Source organism: Cynocephalus volans, chromosome 8 (assembly GCF_027409185.1).
Source record: "Cynocephalus volans isolate mCynVol1 chromosome 8, mCynVol1.pri, whole genome shotgun sequence".
Classification (NCBI taxonomy): Eukaryota; Metazoa; Chordata; class Mammalia; order Dermoptera; family Cynocephalidae; genus Cynocephalus; species Cynocephalus volans.
The window spans coordinates 25,528,399-25,545,574 of record NC_084467.1 but is presented as its reverse complement, the minus strand read 5'-3'; the positions used below and the strand labels follow the sequence as shown (position 1 = coordinate 25,545,574).

General features: G+C 37.4%; 1 protein-coding gene and 1 pseudogene across 1 annotated transcript in view; both read right to left on the bottom strand.

Annotated features, from left to right (window-relative positions):
• Positions 1-17,176, bottom strand: part of KPNA6 (karyopherin subunit alpha 6) — a 56,074-nt gene that overhangs the window by 18,477 nt on the left and 20,421 nt on the right. The window lies entirely within an intron of this gene.
• LOC134384874 (ran-specific GTPase-activating protein-like) lies at positions 2,682-3,389 on the bottom strand (annotated as a pseudogene).

Genomic DNA, 17,176 nt, shown 5'->3' with positions numbered 1-17,176 from the left:
GACAATCTACTGGGCATAATAAAGTATTTCACTGAGATATGATTTGCATATCCCAGATTACTAATGAGGTTAGATTTCATGTTTATTATCCATGTTTTCCCTTCTGTGAAAAACGTGTTATGTATTTTTGAAAACTGTTCTATTGAATTATTTGTCCTTTCCTTATTGATTTATAGTCCTCAGATAGTCTGGTTATTATTAATCACTTGTTTTTATGTGTTACAAATATCTTAAAGCAGTTTGTGGCTTTTCACTTTTTTCAATTTTCACTTTATAGAGTTCCTTAAAAAAAACTTCTTAATTGATTTTAACGTAGTTGAACTTTTCTTTTATAGTTAGCTTTTCCTTTTTTTTTTTTTTTTTTTTTTTTGGCAGCTGGGTGGTATGGGGATTCAAACCCTTGACCTTGGTGTTATTACACTGTGCTCTAACCAACTGAGCTAACTAGCCAGCCCATATAGTTAGCTTTTTCTGTGTGTGTCTTGTTTAATAAATCCTTCCATATTCCTAAGGCCAAAAAGATATCCTCTCATGTCTTCTAGAATTTTAGAGTATGCCTTTTACATGCAAGTGTTTCAACTACCTGAAATTTAATTATGTGTATATATGAGATAGAGATTCAATCTCATTCTTTTCCCATGTGGATAATCAATTGTTCTGGCATGGTTTACTGAATAGCCTTTCCTTTTCTACCATGCCACTCCTGTAATCAAGCAAATTTCCCTATATGCCAAGTCTTGTTTTAGGTTCCCTTCCGTTGGTCAATTTCTTTCCTGCTCCAGTGACATTATCTTCATTAATAACTTTTAACAAATCTCTTCATCTGGTAGTGTAGATCCTCCCACCTAAATCTTTTTCATAAGTGGATTGGCTCTTTTTGAGCCTTAGAAAGCCTTACAATATCAGTTTGCTATATCCTCAATAAAATCCGGTTGGGATTTTATTTGGAATTACCTTTTTCCAATACTGAATCAACATATTCACAAAATATGGTCATGTGCTTCTCCCATTTATTTTTTAGGTTTTAATGCCTCACAGTAAAGATTTTAAAATTTCTCCATAAAGATCTACGACATTTAGATTTATTCCTAGGTACTTTTGGGGGGGATGGGTGAGAGGGTGCTCTTTATCTTACAGCCAGACACCTTGCTAAATTCTTACTAAATCCAATACTTACTGGAGTGCAGTAAGACAAAATTAAATAAATTTTTATTATTAGCACTATACTGGATCTCCAGTACAATGCTAATTAATAGGTAGTGATAGACGGCATCCTCGTTATTTTCCTAATTTCAAGGAAAGTTTCCAACTTAGCATGAAGAATGATGTTTGCTGTAGTTTTTTTCGCATACATCTTTCATCAGGTTAAAGAAGACCCCGTCTATACCTAGTTTCTTATGAGTTTTTAATCATGAATAGCTCTTATATATTATCCAATCATTTTTCTGCATCTCTTGAAAATACATGTTTTTTCTTCTTAAAATGCACAACGAATGATTAGATCTATAGATTTTTTTCTTTTACTTTCTTGGTGGCTGGCTAGTACTGGGTAAATCTATAGATTTTCTAATAGAAAAACACCCTCAAAAATCCTAGGATAGGGGCCGGCCCCGTGGCGCCCTCGGGAGAGAGCAGCGCTCCCGCCGCGGATTCGGATCCTATATAGGAATGGCCGGTGCGCTCACTGGCTGAGCGCGGTGCGGGCGACACCACACCAAGGGTTGCGATCCCCTTACCGGTCACAAAAAGACCCAAAAAAAAAAAAAAAAATCCTAGGATAGGCTCAATTTGGTCAGGACAAAATATACATATTATATATGAATATATAAAATAAATATATAATGTATAAATATATAAAAACATATATATATGTTTTGGTGGCTGGCTGGTAGGGGATTCAAACTCTTGACCTTGGTCTTAACAACACCACACTCTAACCAACTGAGCATTACTGACCAACCCGATATGTTTTAAGTATTATTTAGAATTTTGTATTCTTGTTCATAAGTGATATAGGAAAAGTACAGGACCTTCTCATATCATCATTTGGCTTTGTTATGAAAGGAGTATTCTTTTCCTATTTTTGGAAGTATAAGTAAAATAACTTTTTTATTGGAAATTTGATAGAACTCATCTGTAAAACCATTTATGCCTGGTATTTTACTTTGTGAGACTATTCTTTACTACTGATTCAATATGTTTAATGGTTATAAGGCTAGTCAGACTTCCTGTTTGAGTCTTAGTAAATTGTTATTCTAGGAATTTCTCTCTTTTGTTTTCAAATGTGTTAGCATAAATTGTTCCTGTCCTCTTTTTAATTTAGTTGTCTTTGGTTATGTCCTTTTTTCATCTTTTGTGTTGTTTTATTTGTGTCTTCTTTTGTTCTTGAGAAACTTCATCAGAGACATGCCTGTTTTTATACTAGTCTTTTGAAAGATCCAAGTTTTGGCTTTGTTGATCTTCTCTACTCAATGACTTCTATCTCCTTTCCACTTCTTTTTTTTCCTGACTTAAGTTGTGTACCTAAGTCATTAATGTTCAGACAGTATTTCTATATTACCTTTCTAAGGATTATCAATTTCCTTCAAATTAATACTTTCACTGTATTTCACTTCTGAATATCTAATTCCCATTGATTTTCTTTCTTTCTTTCTTTTTTTTTTTTTTGGAATTCAGTTCTTTATATAAAGTCCCTTGTAAAAACAAAACAGAATAAAAACAAACCGAACAGGAGGGGCTAGACAAAATTTAAAAAAGAAAAAGAAAGAAAAAGGAAATAAAATAAGACAATTTATTGCTTCTCCTCCGCTTCCTCCTTGGTCTCCTCCTTCACTGAAAGAGCTTCTAGCTTTTCAGCCACTTTTTCAGCATTATCACTTTTGCCCAATCCTTTCTTTTCTCTCTCTCTTCAACCTCTTTCCTGCATTCTGCAAACTTTGTTTTGAATTTCTGTGCATTCTCAGCATTTAGGAAGCGGATGGCGAGCAGCTCCGGCTTGGGGCACTCGTCGGCAAAGTCGGCGTGGGTGTTCCAGACCCAGGCGCGGTCACTGCCCGCATTCGGCTTCAGCTCCATCATCGGTGTGATGTAGTGGTTGGCGCATATTTTCAGGGTCTTGTCCCTCCTCATGAGGAGGCGGATGGTCCCTTTCTCCTTATGCTTCAGGAGCTTGACATCGCCGGTGCCTCGTTCCTTCCATTCTGGGAGATCGTTCTCTGACGCAAATCGGAATAGCTTCGCCCGCATTTAAAAAAGTTCCTCTTCATCTTCCTCCAGCGTTTTAATTTCTTGCTCAGGAAGAGAAACTATTGGCTCAAACTGGGGGTCGTGGTTGGACTCGTCTGCATTCTCGGTGGAGGTATCATGGTCCTCATGAGTGTCCTTGGCGGCCGCCAGGCGGCAGCGGCAGCTCGGCTGGCTTGGTTGTCGCTGGGTCTGCGGCCTCTCGGCGACTAGTCGTAGCTCTTTCCCTCCGCGTCTGGCTCCCACTGATTTTCTTATTTACAACATGAGTGCTTTTTAAAATTAGTAATGTTTGGGAACTTTTGTGTTCTTTATTTCTAATATAATTACACTGTAGTCAGAGTCCTGAGAAGTCTTTTACATTTTTTGAGATTTGCTTTTTTGGCTTAATATGTATTCAATTTATATAAGTGTCCCATATATGCTTGAGAAGAATCTGTATTCTTCAATTATTGCATGGCATTCTGTATATCATACATCCATTAAATCAAGTTAATCATCATTGTTTAACTCTCCTACTGCTTTAGTATTTTTTTTCCTTGACTTATCAATACTGAATGTATCCATTTTATCCTGTAGATTTATTTTGCTTTATATATTTTAACACTATTTCATTAGGGATATACACATTTACGACTGTTGTATCTTGCTGGTGAATTTAATAGTATATTATTATAAAGTGAGACAAATTATTCCTTAACAATGCTATTTGTCTTATTTTGTTGGATATTGATATAGCTATCACTTCTGCTTCCAGCCATGATAGAATACCAGGGATCAAATTTACCCTGCAGCTGTAAACTGTTTCAGACACTGGACAACAGCAGCACAGAACTGTGATCCCCAAGAGAGGAAAACAAATGAAGTGAGTCCTACTTATCTCTTCAGCTTTCTGCCTGCAGTCACATTCTAGAACAAAAAGAGGGGTCCCAAACAGAGCAGAAAAACCTCACTAGTTAAGGAAAGAAACTAGAGAGTTCAGGGAGACTGAGGCAGCTAGAAATTGTGGGGCAGAGTTCCAGAATGGAGAAAGGTAACAAATTTAAAAAGCTTGAGAAATCTGCTTGCGGTTCCCTGAGTCCTTTGCAGTTCCCTGAGTCTTTGCTGAAAACAAAGGATGTACACATATAGGGTAAAATTCCATGAGTCAGGCAAAGGGCAACTGGGAAGCTGTAAGCTAAACAGTTCCCAGAGCTCACACTAGGCTTTTGATGATCCAGAATGGAGATTCCTCACTAATCATTCAGGGAATTCAGTAGAGACCTTAGAAAGGCCATGCCTTATTAGTGGGATTGAACTATCCCTAGCAAATGCTACTAACAAAACTTAAAATCAAGCCTTAAATTGATAAAACCGAGTAGCATGAAACAACCACCTATAGAGCCCTACAACCTTTTAGAAAAGACAACAAAATCCAGACACTAAACACAAAATTCACAACATCTGGAATCCAGCTAAAATTTGCTAGACATTCTAAGAGGCAATGTACCCATATCAAGGGGGAAAAAAAAAAATCAGTCAACATAGTCAGACCCAGAGATCCAGAAATGATACTCCACTGGCCTGTGGGATAATATCAAGTGGTCTAATATATTTGTAACTGGATTTGCAAGAGGAAAAAAAAGGGGGGGGGATGGAAAAAAATGTATGAATAAAGACTAAAAATTCTCTAAATTTGATCCCATAAACCCTAAAAGCTATGATAATCCTTAAGCATGATTAAAAAAAAAAAAAAAAATCCCACAAGGTACATCATAGTCAAAATCCTGAAAACCTTGAAAACAGTCAGAGAAAGACCCATTACATACAGAAGATCAAAGATAAGAATGACCTGTCCTTCTTGTCAGAAACTATACAAGTCAGAAAAACAATGAAATAACGTTGTTAATGTACTGTAAGAAAAAAAAATGAAAGCAAAATAAAAACTTCAGGTTAAAAAAAAAAAAGCTGAGACTTTGCCTCTATCAGATCGGCATTAAAGTAATGCTAAAGTTCTTTAAGCAGAAAGAAAATGACAGCAGACGGAAATTCAAATCTCCACAAGATGAAGAACACTAGAAATGGCAAATACGTAGATAAATATAAAATAACCCCCCCACCACCATTTAAAAATTGTCTTTGAAGCTAATAAGCCAATAATGGAGGTAAAGTGGAATTACAAAAAATTAATCCAAAAGAAAGCAGGTAAAGAGGGGGAAAAAGAACCAAACACAGATGGGACAAAGAGAAAAATAAAATGATTTCCAGAGTTACCACATTATAATATTTGAATGGCCATCATAAAAAAAAAAAAAATCACAAGGCACACAAAGAAACAGAGACATATAACCACTTCAAGAGATAAAATAAATTGACAGAAACCATCCCTAAGGAAGCCCAGACACTGGACTTACTCTAGTAAGACTTTAAAACAACTGTCATAAATATGCCCAAAGAGCTAAAGGAAAACACGGGGCTGGCTAGTTAGCTCATTCAGTAGAGAGTGGTGCTGATAACATCACGGTCAAGGGTTTGGATCCCCATATTGATGAGATGCCAAAGAAAAAAAAAAGCTAAAGAAGAATGTCGGCAAGCGACTAAAGGAAATCAGGGAAACAATATATGAGCAAAATGAGACTATCGATAGAGATTAAGAAATTATAAAAAGGAGCCAGAAAGAAGTTCTGGAACTGAAAAATACAATTACTGAAATAAAAAATTCACTAGAGGGGTTCAACAGCAGATGTGAGCAGGTAGAAGTGTAGCAAACTTGAAGACAGGACAACTGAAATTATTCACTCTGAGGAGCAGAAAGAAAAATGAACAGAAGAACCTAGTAGACCCATAGAACACCATTAGGAGGATCAATATACACATTATGGGAGTCCTAAAAGCAGAAGAAAAAGGGGCAGAAGTGACATTTGAAGAGATAATGGTCAAAACCTTCCCAAATTTAGGGCCGGCCTGTGGCTCACTCGGGAGAGTGTGGTGCTGATAACACCAAGGCCATGGGTTCAGATCCCTATATAGGGAGGGCCGGTTGGCTCACTTGGGAGAGCATGGTGCTGACAACACCATGTCAAGGGTTAAGATACCCTTAACCGGTCATCTTTAAAAAAAAAAAAAAAAAAAAAAAACTTCCCAAATTTAGTTAAAAACATGAATCTACACATGAAGAAGCTCAATGAACCCCAAAGAGGATAAACTCTGAGAGATCCACATTGAGACATGTAATCAAACTGCTAAAATCCAAAAACAGAGAGAATCTTGAAAGCAGCAAGAAATAAGTCATTCACACACAAAGTATCCCCAATAAGAGCTGATTTCTCAAAAGAAATCATGAAAGTCTGAAGGCAGTAGGATAACAAAGTGCTGAAAGAAGAAACTGTCAGTCAAGAATTCTATATCTGACAAAACTGTCCTTCATAAATGAGGGAGAAATTAAGATATTCCCAGATAAACAAAAGCTGAGGGAGTTTGTTACCTGCCCTACAGAAATGCTAAAGGGAGACCTTCAGACTGAAATGAAAGGACACTATACAGTAACTTGAAGTCACATGAAAAAATAAAGATCTCTGGGAAAAGTAACTACATGGGCAAATATAAAAGCAGTATTACTGTATTTTTTGGTTTGTAATTCCACTTTTCATTTCCTACATGATTTAGAAGACAAATGCATAAAATAATTACAGCCATGTGCCACATAATGATGTTTTGGTCAAACATGGACTGCATGTATGATCATGTTCCCATAAGATTACAATAGAGCTGAAAAATACCTATTGTCTGGTAACACTGAAGCATGATGCATTACTCATGTAGGAACAATAGGTTATACCGTATAGCCTAAGTGTGTAGTAGGCTACACCCTCTAGGTTTGTTTAAATACACTCTTAACAATGTGCACACAATGATGAAATTGCCCAATGACACATCACTGTATAAATCTATGTTACTGGATACATGATGTATAAAGATGTAATCTGACAACAACAACATAAACGGGGGACAGAGCTGTTCAGGAGCAGAGTTTTTGCTTGTTATTGAAGTTAAGCTGGTATCAATTCAAACTAGATTGTTATAAATTGAGGATATTAAATATAATCCCATAAGAATCACAAGGAAATATCTAAAAAAAAAAATACATGCACACGAAATAAAAATTAAAAATATACACAAAAGGAAATGAGAAGGGAACAAAGAGAGCCGGAATGGCTATACTAATACCAGACAAAACAGACTTTAAGCCAAAAACTGTTACACAAGACAAAGAGGGACATCATACGAGGGTACTTCGAAAAGTTCACGGAAAAACAGAATTAAAAGATAATACAACTATTTCCATGGACTTTTTGAAGGACCCTAGTATGGTCAATTCATCAAAAAGATGTAACAATTATAATACATATATGCAACAAATAAGATCCCCAAAATATATGAAGCAAACAGTGACAGAAGTGAAGGGGAAAATGTTTCTACAAAAACATTTGGAGACTTTATTACACCACTTTCAATAATGAAAGACAGAAGATCAATAAGGAAACAGAGGATTTGAACAACATTATAAATCAGCTAGACCTAACAGACATATATAGAACATTCCACCCAACACAACAGAATACACATTCTTCTCAAGTGCACATGGAACATTCTCCAGGATAGACAATATGTTAGGTCACAAAAAGAGTCTCAGGGCTGACTGGTTAGCTCAGTCAGTTAAAGCATAGTGTTGATAACACAAAGGTCAACGGTTCAGTTCCTTGTACTGGCCAGCTGCAAAAAAAAAAAAAGGGAGAGGGGTATCTCAATAAATTTTAAAAGTTTGAAATCATACAAAATATTTTCTCTGACTATCTGAAATGAAACCAGAAATCAATTAACAGAAGGAAAACTGGAAAGTTCACAAATATGTGGAAATTAAACAAGAGACTCTTAAGTTGGAGGACTCACACTTCCTGATTTCATAACTTACTACAAAGCTATAGTAATCAAAATGGTATGGTGCTGGCATAAGGATAAGCATATAGACAATAGATTAGAACTAATAGTCCAAAAATAAACCCATACATCTAGTCAGCCAACTGATTTTCAACAAGGGGATCAAGTTCATCAAATGGAGAAAGAACTGACTCTTCAACAAATATTGCTGGAACAAGTAGATCTCCAGATACAAAAGAATAAAGCTGGACCCCTAGCTCATACCATATTAAAAAATCAGGTCAAAATGGATCAGTGACCTAAATGTATGAGCTAAAACCATAAAACTCTTGGAAGAAATCATAGAGGTAAATTTTTATGACCTAGGACTTGGCAATGGATTCTGTGTTGTGACAACAAAAGCACAAGCAACAAAAGACATTAACCAGAAAGAGATAAGGCAACTTGGAGAATGGGAAAAAATATTTCCAATTTATATATCTGAAAAGGGTTTAATATCCAAAATATATGAAGAACTTCTACAACTCAACAACAAAAAGACAACCCAATTTTAAAATGGGGGAAGGATTTGAACAGACATTTCTCTAAAGTAGATATACAAATGGCCAACAGGCACATGAAAAGATGCTCAACATCATTAGTCACTAGGGAAATGCAAATCAAAACCACAATGAAATATCACTCCATACCTACTAGGATCCAATAAGAATAAAAAAACAAAATAGCAAGTGTTCACTTGAGGAGAAATTGGAACCTAGTGCACTGCTGGTAAGAATGTAAAATGGTACAGTCACTGTGGAGAACAGTATGGCGATTCCTCAAAAAATTAAACATAGAATTACCATATGATCCAGCAATTCTACTCTGCTATATACGCAAAATAATTCAAAGCAGGGACTCAAACAGATAATTGTAGCCAATGTTCAATGTAGCATTATTCACAATAGCTAAAAGATGGAAGCAACCCAGTATCCATCAACAGATGAATAGACGAAAAAAATGTGGTACAGTGGTCCCCCCTTATCTGTGGTTTCACTTCTTGCAGTTTCAGTTACCTGCAGTTAACTTCAGTTCAGAAATATGAAATAGAAAAAGGAAAAAAAAAATTAAAAAAAAATTTAAATGGAAAATTCCAGAAATAAAAAATTCATAAGTTTTAAATTTCACACCATGCTGAGTAGCGTGATGAAATCTCACGCTGTTCTGCCCAGGACATAAATCATCCCTTTGTCCAGTGTATCCATGTTGTATATGCTACCTCCCTACCCGTTAAGACACTTAGTCGCTTAGTAGCCGTCGTTTATCAACTCTACAGGTATCTTAGTGCTTGTGTTCAAGTAACCCTTATTTCACTTCATAATGGCCCCAAAGTGCAAGAGTAGTGATGCTGGCATATTGATATGATTGTCCTATTTTATTATTAGTTATTGTTGTTAATCTCTTACTCTAATTTATAAATTAAACCTTATCATAGGTATGTATGTATAAGAAAAAACATTGTATATATAGAGTTTGGTACTATCTGTGATTTCCAGCATCCACTGGTGATCATGGAATGGATCCCCCATGGGTAAGAGTAGGAGGATGACTGTATATGCATACTATGGAATATTATTCAGCCATAAAAAAGAATGAAGGTCTCACACATGCTATAACATGGTTGAACATTTAAGACAGTATGCCAAGTGAAATAAACAAGACACAAAAGGACAAATTATTATATGATTTCAATTATATGAGGTCCTGTCAAACTCACAGAAACTAAGTAGATTAGAGGTTATCTGGTGCTATGAGGAGGGGAAAATGGGGAATTATTGCTTAATGGGTACAGAATTTCTGTATGGGGTGATAAAAAGTTTATAATGTAATTAACATTGGGCCGAGCCCGTGGCGCACTCGGGAGAGTGCGGCGCTGAAGCGGGTTCAGATCCTATATAGGAATGGCCAGTGCACTCACTGGCTGAGTGCCGGTCACGAAAAAGACAAAAAAAAAAAAGTAATTAACATTGAATTGTACACTTAAAGATGTTAAAATGGCAAATTTTGTTACATATATTTCACCACAATAAATACTTTTTAAAATGACAGGATGCCTCTTGCCATTAAATCTGACAGAATCTCACAGTTTAAAAAACTGATAAAAGTGAAGCTGGATTGTGTTAAAGTAAGGGCAGGAGGACCTGAAGCCTTACCAACTTGGTTCTCCCCTTATGGGTATTTTCCATCCTCTCAATTTCTAATCTGAAATAGTGACTAAAAGTATTGCAAAAACTATGAAAAATAAGTTTGATCAGCAAACAGAAGAGGACAACTAACTCTAATATTGCCCTTTTTCTGGAGGATGATTATGATGACAGAGTTTAAAAAGAAATCTCCCAAAGATAAGATTTGGGTTGGTTCTTCAAGCAGGAGTTCACCTTGGGGGTGAGAATTGAATAAGGAAGAACATAAATGTGAGGGGGGGCAAGTAGTCTAAGGGAATCTGATTGAAAGAGTAGTGAAACTGGAGAGAGAGCTGAATTCTGGCACTAGAGATATTGAGGAAATGAAACTTCAGAGGTGCCCCTGGTCATTCTGGAAAGTATCCAGGGGAAACAGCAGCAGGGTCTTAGAATGTGCAAGTCTTCACACCCACTTGGCAAAGTCCAAGTGGAGCTACTGAAAAAAAAAAAAAAAAAAGTTCTAGGGGACGGCAGTGGCCTTCCTTTGGAGTACCTGATTACCCCTGGGCCTGGAGACTAAGAGGCAGAGAGGACAGATTCCTAAAGGCAGCACTATGGACTGCTGTTCCCTATTACCTGACACATGGTTTTTCATGACTCTGAGCCTAGGCTCTCCCAGAGGCTATCCCCTTCTTCAAGCAGAACTAACAGTGAAGCTGGAAGGGGAACCAAGCTGTGCTTCTTTAGTCACCATGGTGACAAGAAACTATCACAAATATTGGCTTATGACTTCACTGAAGCAGGCAGAAGAGATTATAGTGAAAGGAGGAACATCTGCAGAAGCACATTTAAAATCAGAGACAGCCCCTGTGAAGACTGGTCTATCTCTGAGGAACCCAGCAGGCCAGGGGGCTTTTTCCATCATGCATTCCCTTACTTGCTGGGTCTAGATCAAGAAAATCCACAATACAAATAAACTTTTTAAGCATTTGACCTCTCAGATAGCTTTTGTGTCTTCATCAAGAAACTCTCTCAAAATTAATAGGTCTCCATTTCTAGGGAATAAATGTCTAATGCTGCCATGCATTTTCTAAGTGTTTAGAACCAAGAGATTAGCAACAATAATACAAAATAGGTATAAGCCCTGTAATAGCTAGATTGTATCCCTCTAAAGTTCATAGGATGAAGTCCTAACTCCCAGTACCTCAGAATGCAACTATATTTGGAGACAGAGTCCTTAAAGAGGTAATTAAGGCAAATGAGGTTATTGGGATAAGCCTTAATCCAATAACTGATATTCTTATAAGGAGAGAGGGAGAACATCCATATAAACATGAAGACAGCTATCTAGAAACCAAGGAGAGAGGCCCAGAAGAAACCAACCCTACTGACACCTTGATCTCAGACTTATTCCAGCCTCCAGAATTGTGAGAAAATAAATTTCGGTTGTTTAAGCCACCCAGTCTGTCGTACTTTGTTATGGTAGCCCTAGTAAACTAATATAGGTCCTAATAGACGAAAAAAGTGAGGCTCAGGTCAAACATCAGTGAGTAGCAAGATTGCGGTAGTGCTCCATTTAATCACTGGTATGTTTAAAGATTTGAGATTTATTAAAGTTTTAAACTATGCACATTTTGTCAGAAAAATGTAGACTACATATAGCCTGTCCTATGTATGGTATGGGAACAGTATTACATCCTCAGGCTTACAAATATATGCTTCAAGTATCCTGGACAGCTGCTAGCTAGCTCTAGGACTTTCCAAACAAAAGTCTTCACGGTCTGTATTTCAAATACTATATATACCAAGATTACCAAGTGAGGCATTTGCCTAGAGGAGCTTCCAAGAGCGATATGTAAGAAATTAAGGAACTGGCCTTTATTTTTTAGGTAATGATGTGACAATCTTCAAAGGAGACCCTGGAACACCATGAAGCAATCTTTTCAAATTATGCTAGTGCTAAGTGGGTACTCCTCTTTGCAAAAGAAGATTTTCTTTCTTTTTTTTTTTTAAAGATGACGGGTAAGGGGATCTTAACCTTGCTCTCCGAGGTGAGGTAATCGGCCATCCCTATATAGGGATTCTGAACCCGTGGCCTTGGTGTTAACAGCACCACACTCTCCCAAGTGAGCCATGGGCGCCCCCCCCCCTTTTAAAGCAAGGAACGCTTTATTAAAAGAGGAGATAGACTTATGCATAAGCGGGGTAGCAAAAGTAAAGCTGGCCCCCTGAGGGGAGTTGTTCAGAGTCTTTACAGGGAAAAGAGTTAAGGGGTATAGGCCAGCATCACTGGAGGTGATCCATTCTGTTCTTCCTGGCTGCATCATGGGTGCATGCTCAGTAGGTCCAAAATGGCAGTGGTGTTCATCACTGTCACCCCAGGAGGGTCACTGTAGCAGTCACCTTGATGCTTTGTGCACAGGTGGGAATTCCTAAAGGGGTCTTAAGGTTAATCTGTAACTTTTATTATTATGGTAAAAGAAGCCTGAGGGAGGGATTTTGCAACTCAGTAAATATGTTTCCTCTTTTATCTCAGTCTATTTTGTCAGGGCAGCCCATGGGGTAATCATTTGACCTGGGGGGGGTCTCCTGACTGAGGAGTGGAAGAGTAACAAAGTGTCCTCTGCAGGGAAAATGGAGTCAGTTTGGTTCACAGGCCTAGCCTTACTCTGTTTCATTCCGCCCTGAGAGATTTTATCCTCATTCTTAAGGAGAAGAGGGCTGGAGGTCTCTTTCTTCTGAAACTACTTCCTGCTGGCCATGGGTGTAGTCCCTACCTACAGTTTGGAGGTGGAAAATCTCTCCTTAACTGATCTAGTGATTTATAGCGACTCAGTTCCTCTTAGGAGAGGTTGGGTTGGAATCCTTGTGTTATCATCATCTTGATGTGGAACTGTACCCTGGAAGATACAAGCTTTACTAACAGATTAAAAACACAGGGCTAGAATCGAATAACAGGTTTGTTTGTGTTTCCTTCTGAAAAAAAATTTTCTCTCTCCAAGTTTCCCAAATTTACCAAAGGTATTTATGACAAGACTAATTTATTTGCAAAATAAGTTTAGTTTTTGGCCAGATTATTTGCATAAAGTACAGCAAGGTAAAAGAAGACTTTCTAATGAAATGTTACTTAGTGGCACTGGGAAGAGAGATGAAAGAGATGAAAAAAACCTATTATCTCCCAACATTTGGACTCTTCAGGAATGTAAGAAACTGACCTCCTTCCAGGCTAGAATGGCCTTTCTTCAACCAGCCCCTCTCCTTTGACTCTTCACTAGGAGTTCTCAAGCAAATAAACATCAACAGAAGATTCTCGGGTTAAAACACTATGGCCACATGCCAGTTAATTTAAAAAAATGGGTTAACAGTGCACTGGGGTACACAGCCCACAGACTTAGCAAGCTACTAAGGTTTGAAAATGTGCCAAGCTCTTTGCAGATATAATCTCTAATCCTCAAAACAATAATGAGAAATGGCCATTGTTCCTATTTTATAGATGAGAAAAATGAGACTAAAGAGGTTAAGTGACAAGCCAGGAAGCTAATTAAAGTCAATCCTAACCTGTATGGTCCCAAACTCCTGGTTCAGTTCATTTTGTGAAAAGGTAAGCTATTGGGAAAAGTTAATCCACCAGAATTCTGGGTTGGAGTTTGCTCCAGCACAGATTTAAAAAAAAAAAAAAAAAAAAAGTCTGCTCTCATCCCAGAATTTCAGTTAACCACAAGCCCAAATATCTCAAAGAGTAAAAAGGTCAATAGTTTTTAACAGGACAGTTTTTTTTTTTTTTTTTTTTTTTTCGTGACCGGCGCTCAGCCAGGGAGCGCACCGGTCATTCTTACATAGGATCCGAACCCGCGGCGGCGGGAGCGTCGCCGCGCTGCTAGCGCAGCACGCTACCGAGTGCGCCACGGGCTCAGCCCATTAACAGGACAGTTTTAAGAGTAGTACAGCAGGGGAGTGGTAGGGGTGGCACCTATACACAATTTTTATAACACTATGCCAACCAAACAGAACTTGACAGAAGCCAGGGTGAAATCACCTATTTTAAGCCCCTTGTTTGAGGGCAATAATTAAGTAATTAATTAAATAAACCCCAGCATCATACTTCTGTATTCAAAAAATGTTTTCATACACACTCCTATAACAACCAATGAGAAAGATCAATTAGTAGCATATCCATTTAATAGCTAAAAAAGAAACCACGTTCAGAGGTGCCATGACTTTCACAAGATCATTCAGCTCTTGTCTTCCTTTTTTCACCCAACCTCTGATAAGTACTTTCCACCACCTCCTACACAGGTATAATTCAATTCAATTTGGCTCCTGACCTTAGACTAGCTTCTGCCTATCTTGATCTATTTACACACAGTCATTTTAACTTGAAAATTACTGGTAATCAATTTTCTAATTACTGCATATGAATGGAGCAACTGAAAACTGTTACTAAAGATGCATCTAAACTCTTAAGAGGACTCTGCATTTGTTCCCTCTTGCTTAAGAGTCCCCCTCTCCAACCACCATATCTGATTTTTAGGAACTCAGCTTCACAGCACAAGTTTTTCTTTTTCTCTCTTTCTTTAGCTTTTTCTGCGGCTGGCTGGTATGGGGAACTGAACCCTTGACCTTGTTGTTACAAGGCCATGCTCTAACCAACTGATGAGAACAGGCACATTCAGGGTGGTATGGCTGCAGACTCGAATCAACTGAGCTAACCGGTCAGCCTCAAGGTTTTCTTTTACAGCAAGTTCTTTCCCTAGACCACAAATCCAATCAACCACAAAACTGAAGTACACATGTGGACTAACACCTAAAACATCAATTAATTAAGTAAAAATCCTCCCCAAAGCTGATAAAGCCGGACGTGATGCTGGGATTTGATGGGTGGGAAGATAACACAAATGTGATAGAATAATAAATCCAAGCATTTCAAAGATGTTCTTCCAAAACTTACCTGGACTAATTTCTTATCAAAGACGCCACAAGAAAACAAAACAGACTGGCTTAAATTTTGCCTGTCTTCTTGCTGGTCTACCTAGTAAATAAGGTTAATGAATAAAAGGTTGATGGCAAAATTTTGGTATTGTTGATTTACCACCTTGCTAGCTAAAAACAGCACTGTTGGTACAGTTCCAGGAATCTCACCACCTGCAATTCTTCATACTGACAATCAGCCAGACATTTATTTGAAGCATCTTTTCATTCATTAACCCGTAGCTACTGCCCCATTTCTCAGTTCTCATAAATAGCAAATTATTTTTTGTTTCCTTTTTATTATGAACTATGTAAACACTAAAAGTTTGATACAGTACAACAAACATCTAAGAATTCTCCACTAAGATTCAACAATTTTTTTTTTTTTTTATGTGACCGGTAAGGGGATCGCAACCCTTGGCTTGGTGTCGCCCGCACCGCACTCAGCCAGTGAGCGCACCGGCCATCCCTATATAGGATCCGAACCGCGGCGGGAGCGCAGTGCAGCGCTGCACTCTCCCAAGTGAGCCACAGGGCCGGCCCAAGATTCAACAATTTTTAACAATACCATAATTGTTTTATTCTATCAGATGTGTATACAATTACATATATATATAGTTTTTCTTAAATGAACATGTCATGACTTGGCACTTCACCCAATTACTTTAATATATACCCCATAATAAAGACCTTCTTATGTAACCACAATACCATTCTCAAACCTAAGAAAATTAACAAAATAGCTAATATCTAATTGTCAAATTTCCTTAATTATCTCACAATATCTTTTACAGCTTTTTTAAAAATCTTTCCCCCAAATCCAGCTGAAGTTCACATATTGTATTTGGCCTTTTATTTTAACATTTTATAATTGAAAATTTCAAATATACACAAAAGTAAACAGAATAGTAAGTAAAATGAATCCAGTACACTAATCACCCAGATTCAAAAATCAACTTGCTGCCATTCATCTATGCTTCCACCTCTCCCAGACCCTATATTATTTTGAAGCAAATTCCTGACATATTTCATCCACATTTATTTCCATACGTATCTCCAAATAATAGACTTTAAAAAAACTACAATATCATTACTCCAACATTTGCTCATTTTAATCTACAAAACCCCACACCTCTCTCCCCCAACTCTTTTATTTACCTGTGATATTACCTTTCTGAAGACACTAGGTCAGTTACAGAATGACCATATTCTGGTTTTGGTCATTAAACTTATACCCCTATCCTTTTTATTTCCTGTAAAATGGCAGTTAGGTCTAGAAGTTAGAATAGATTCAGGTTAAGAATCTTTTTTGGCAAGAATACATACAGGTGATGCTGTGAGCTTCATACTACATCACATCAGGAGGCATTTAACGGCAGGTTGCCTGCTGTTCGTGATACCAGATTTGATAAGGTGATAACCAGATTTCTCTTCTTGAAAGTTATCTACAAATCCTGCCTCCATTCACCTTAATATTATTGTGACATGTTTCTTGAATATTATCTTTTGTGTAAAATATAAAGCACAACAAAATGACCACTTTAAAAAAACAGACATTACCAATATTGTTGAAACTGTGTGCTCTGTTCATTTTTCTAACCAAATCTGACTTCCATTCTTTCCACTCCAGTGAAACTGTGTTTATCAAGGCACAAATTATTTCCATATTATCACATGGAAATATTTCTAATGGACAGAAGTTTGTCTTGTTCTTTACCCTTAAATAGCAGTTACTAATCCTTTCTGGCTTTCTTGACACCACTCCCAACCTCACCCATACTTCTCAGTCTCTCTTGATGGCTCCTCCTCCCTATATCTATATACTGCTTCCTATCTTCATTCTCTCCCTCGGTGATCTGATCCATTCCCATGACTCCCAAATTTAT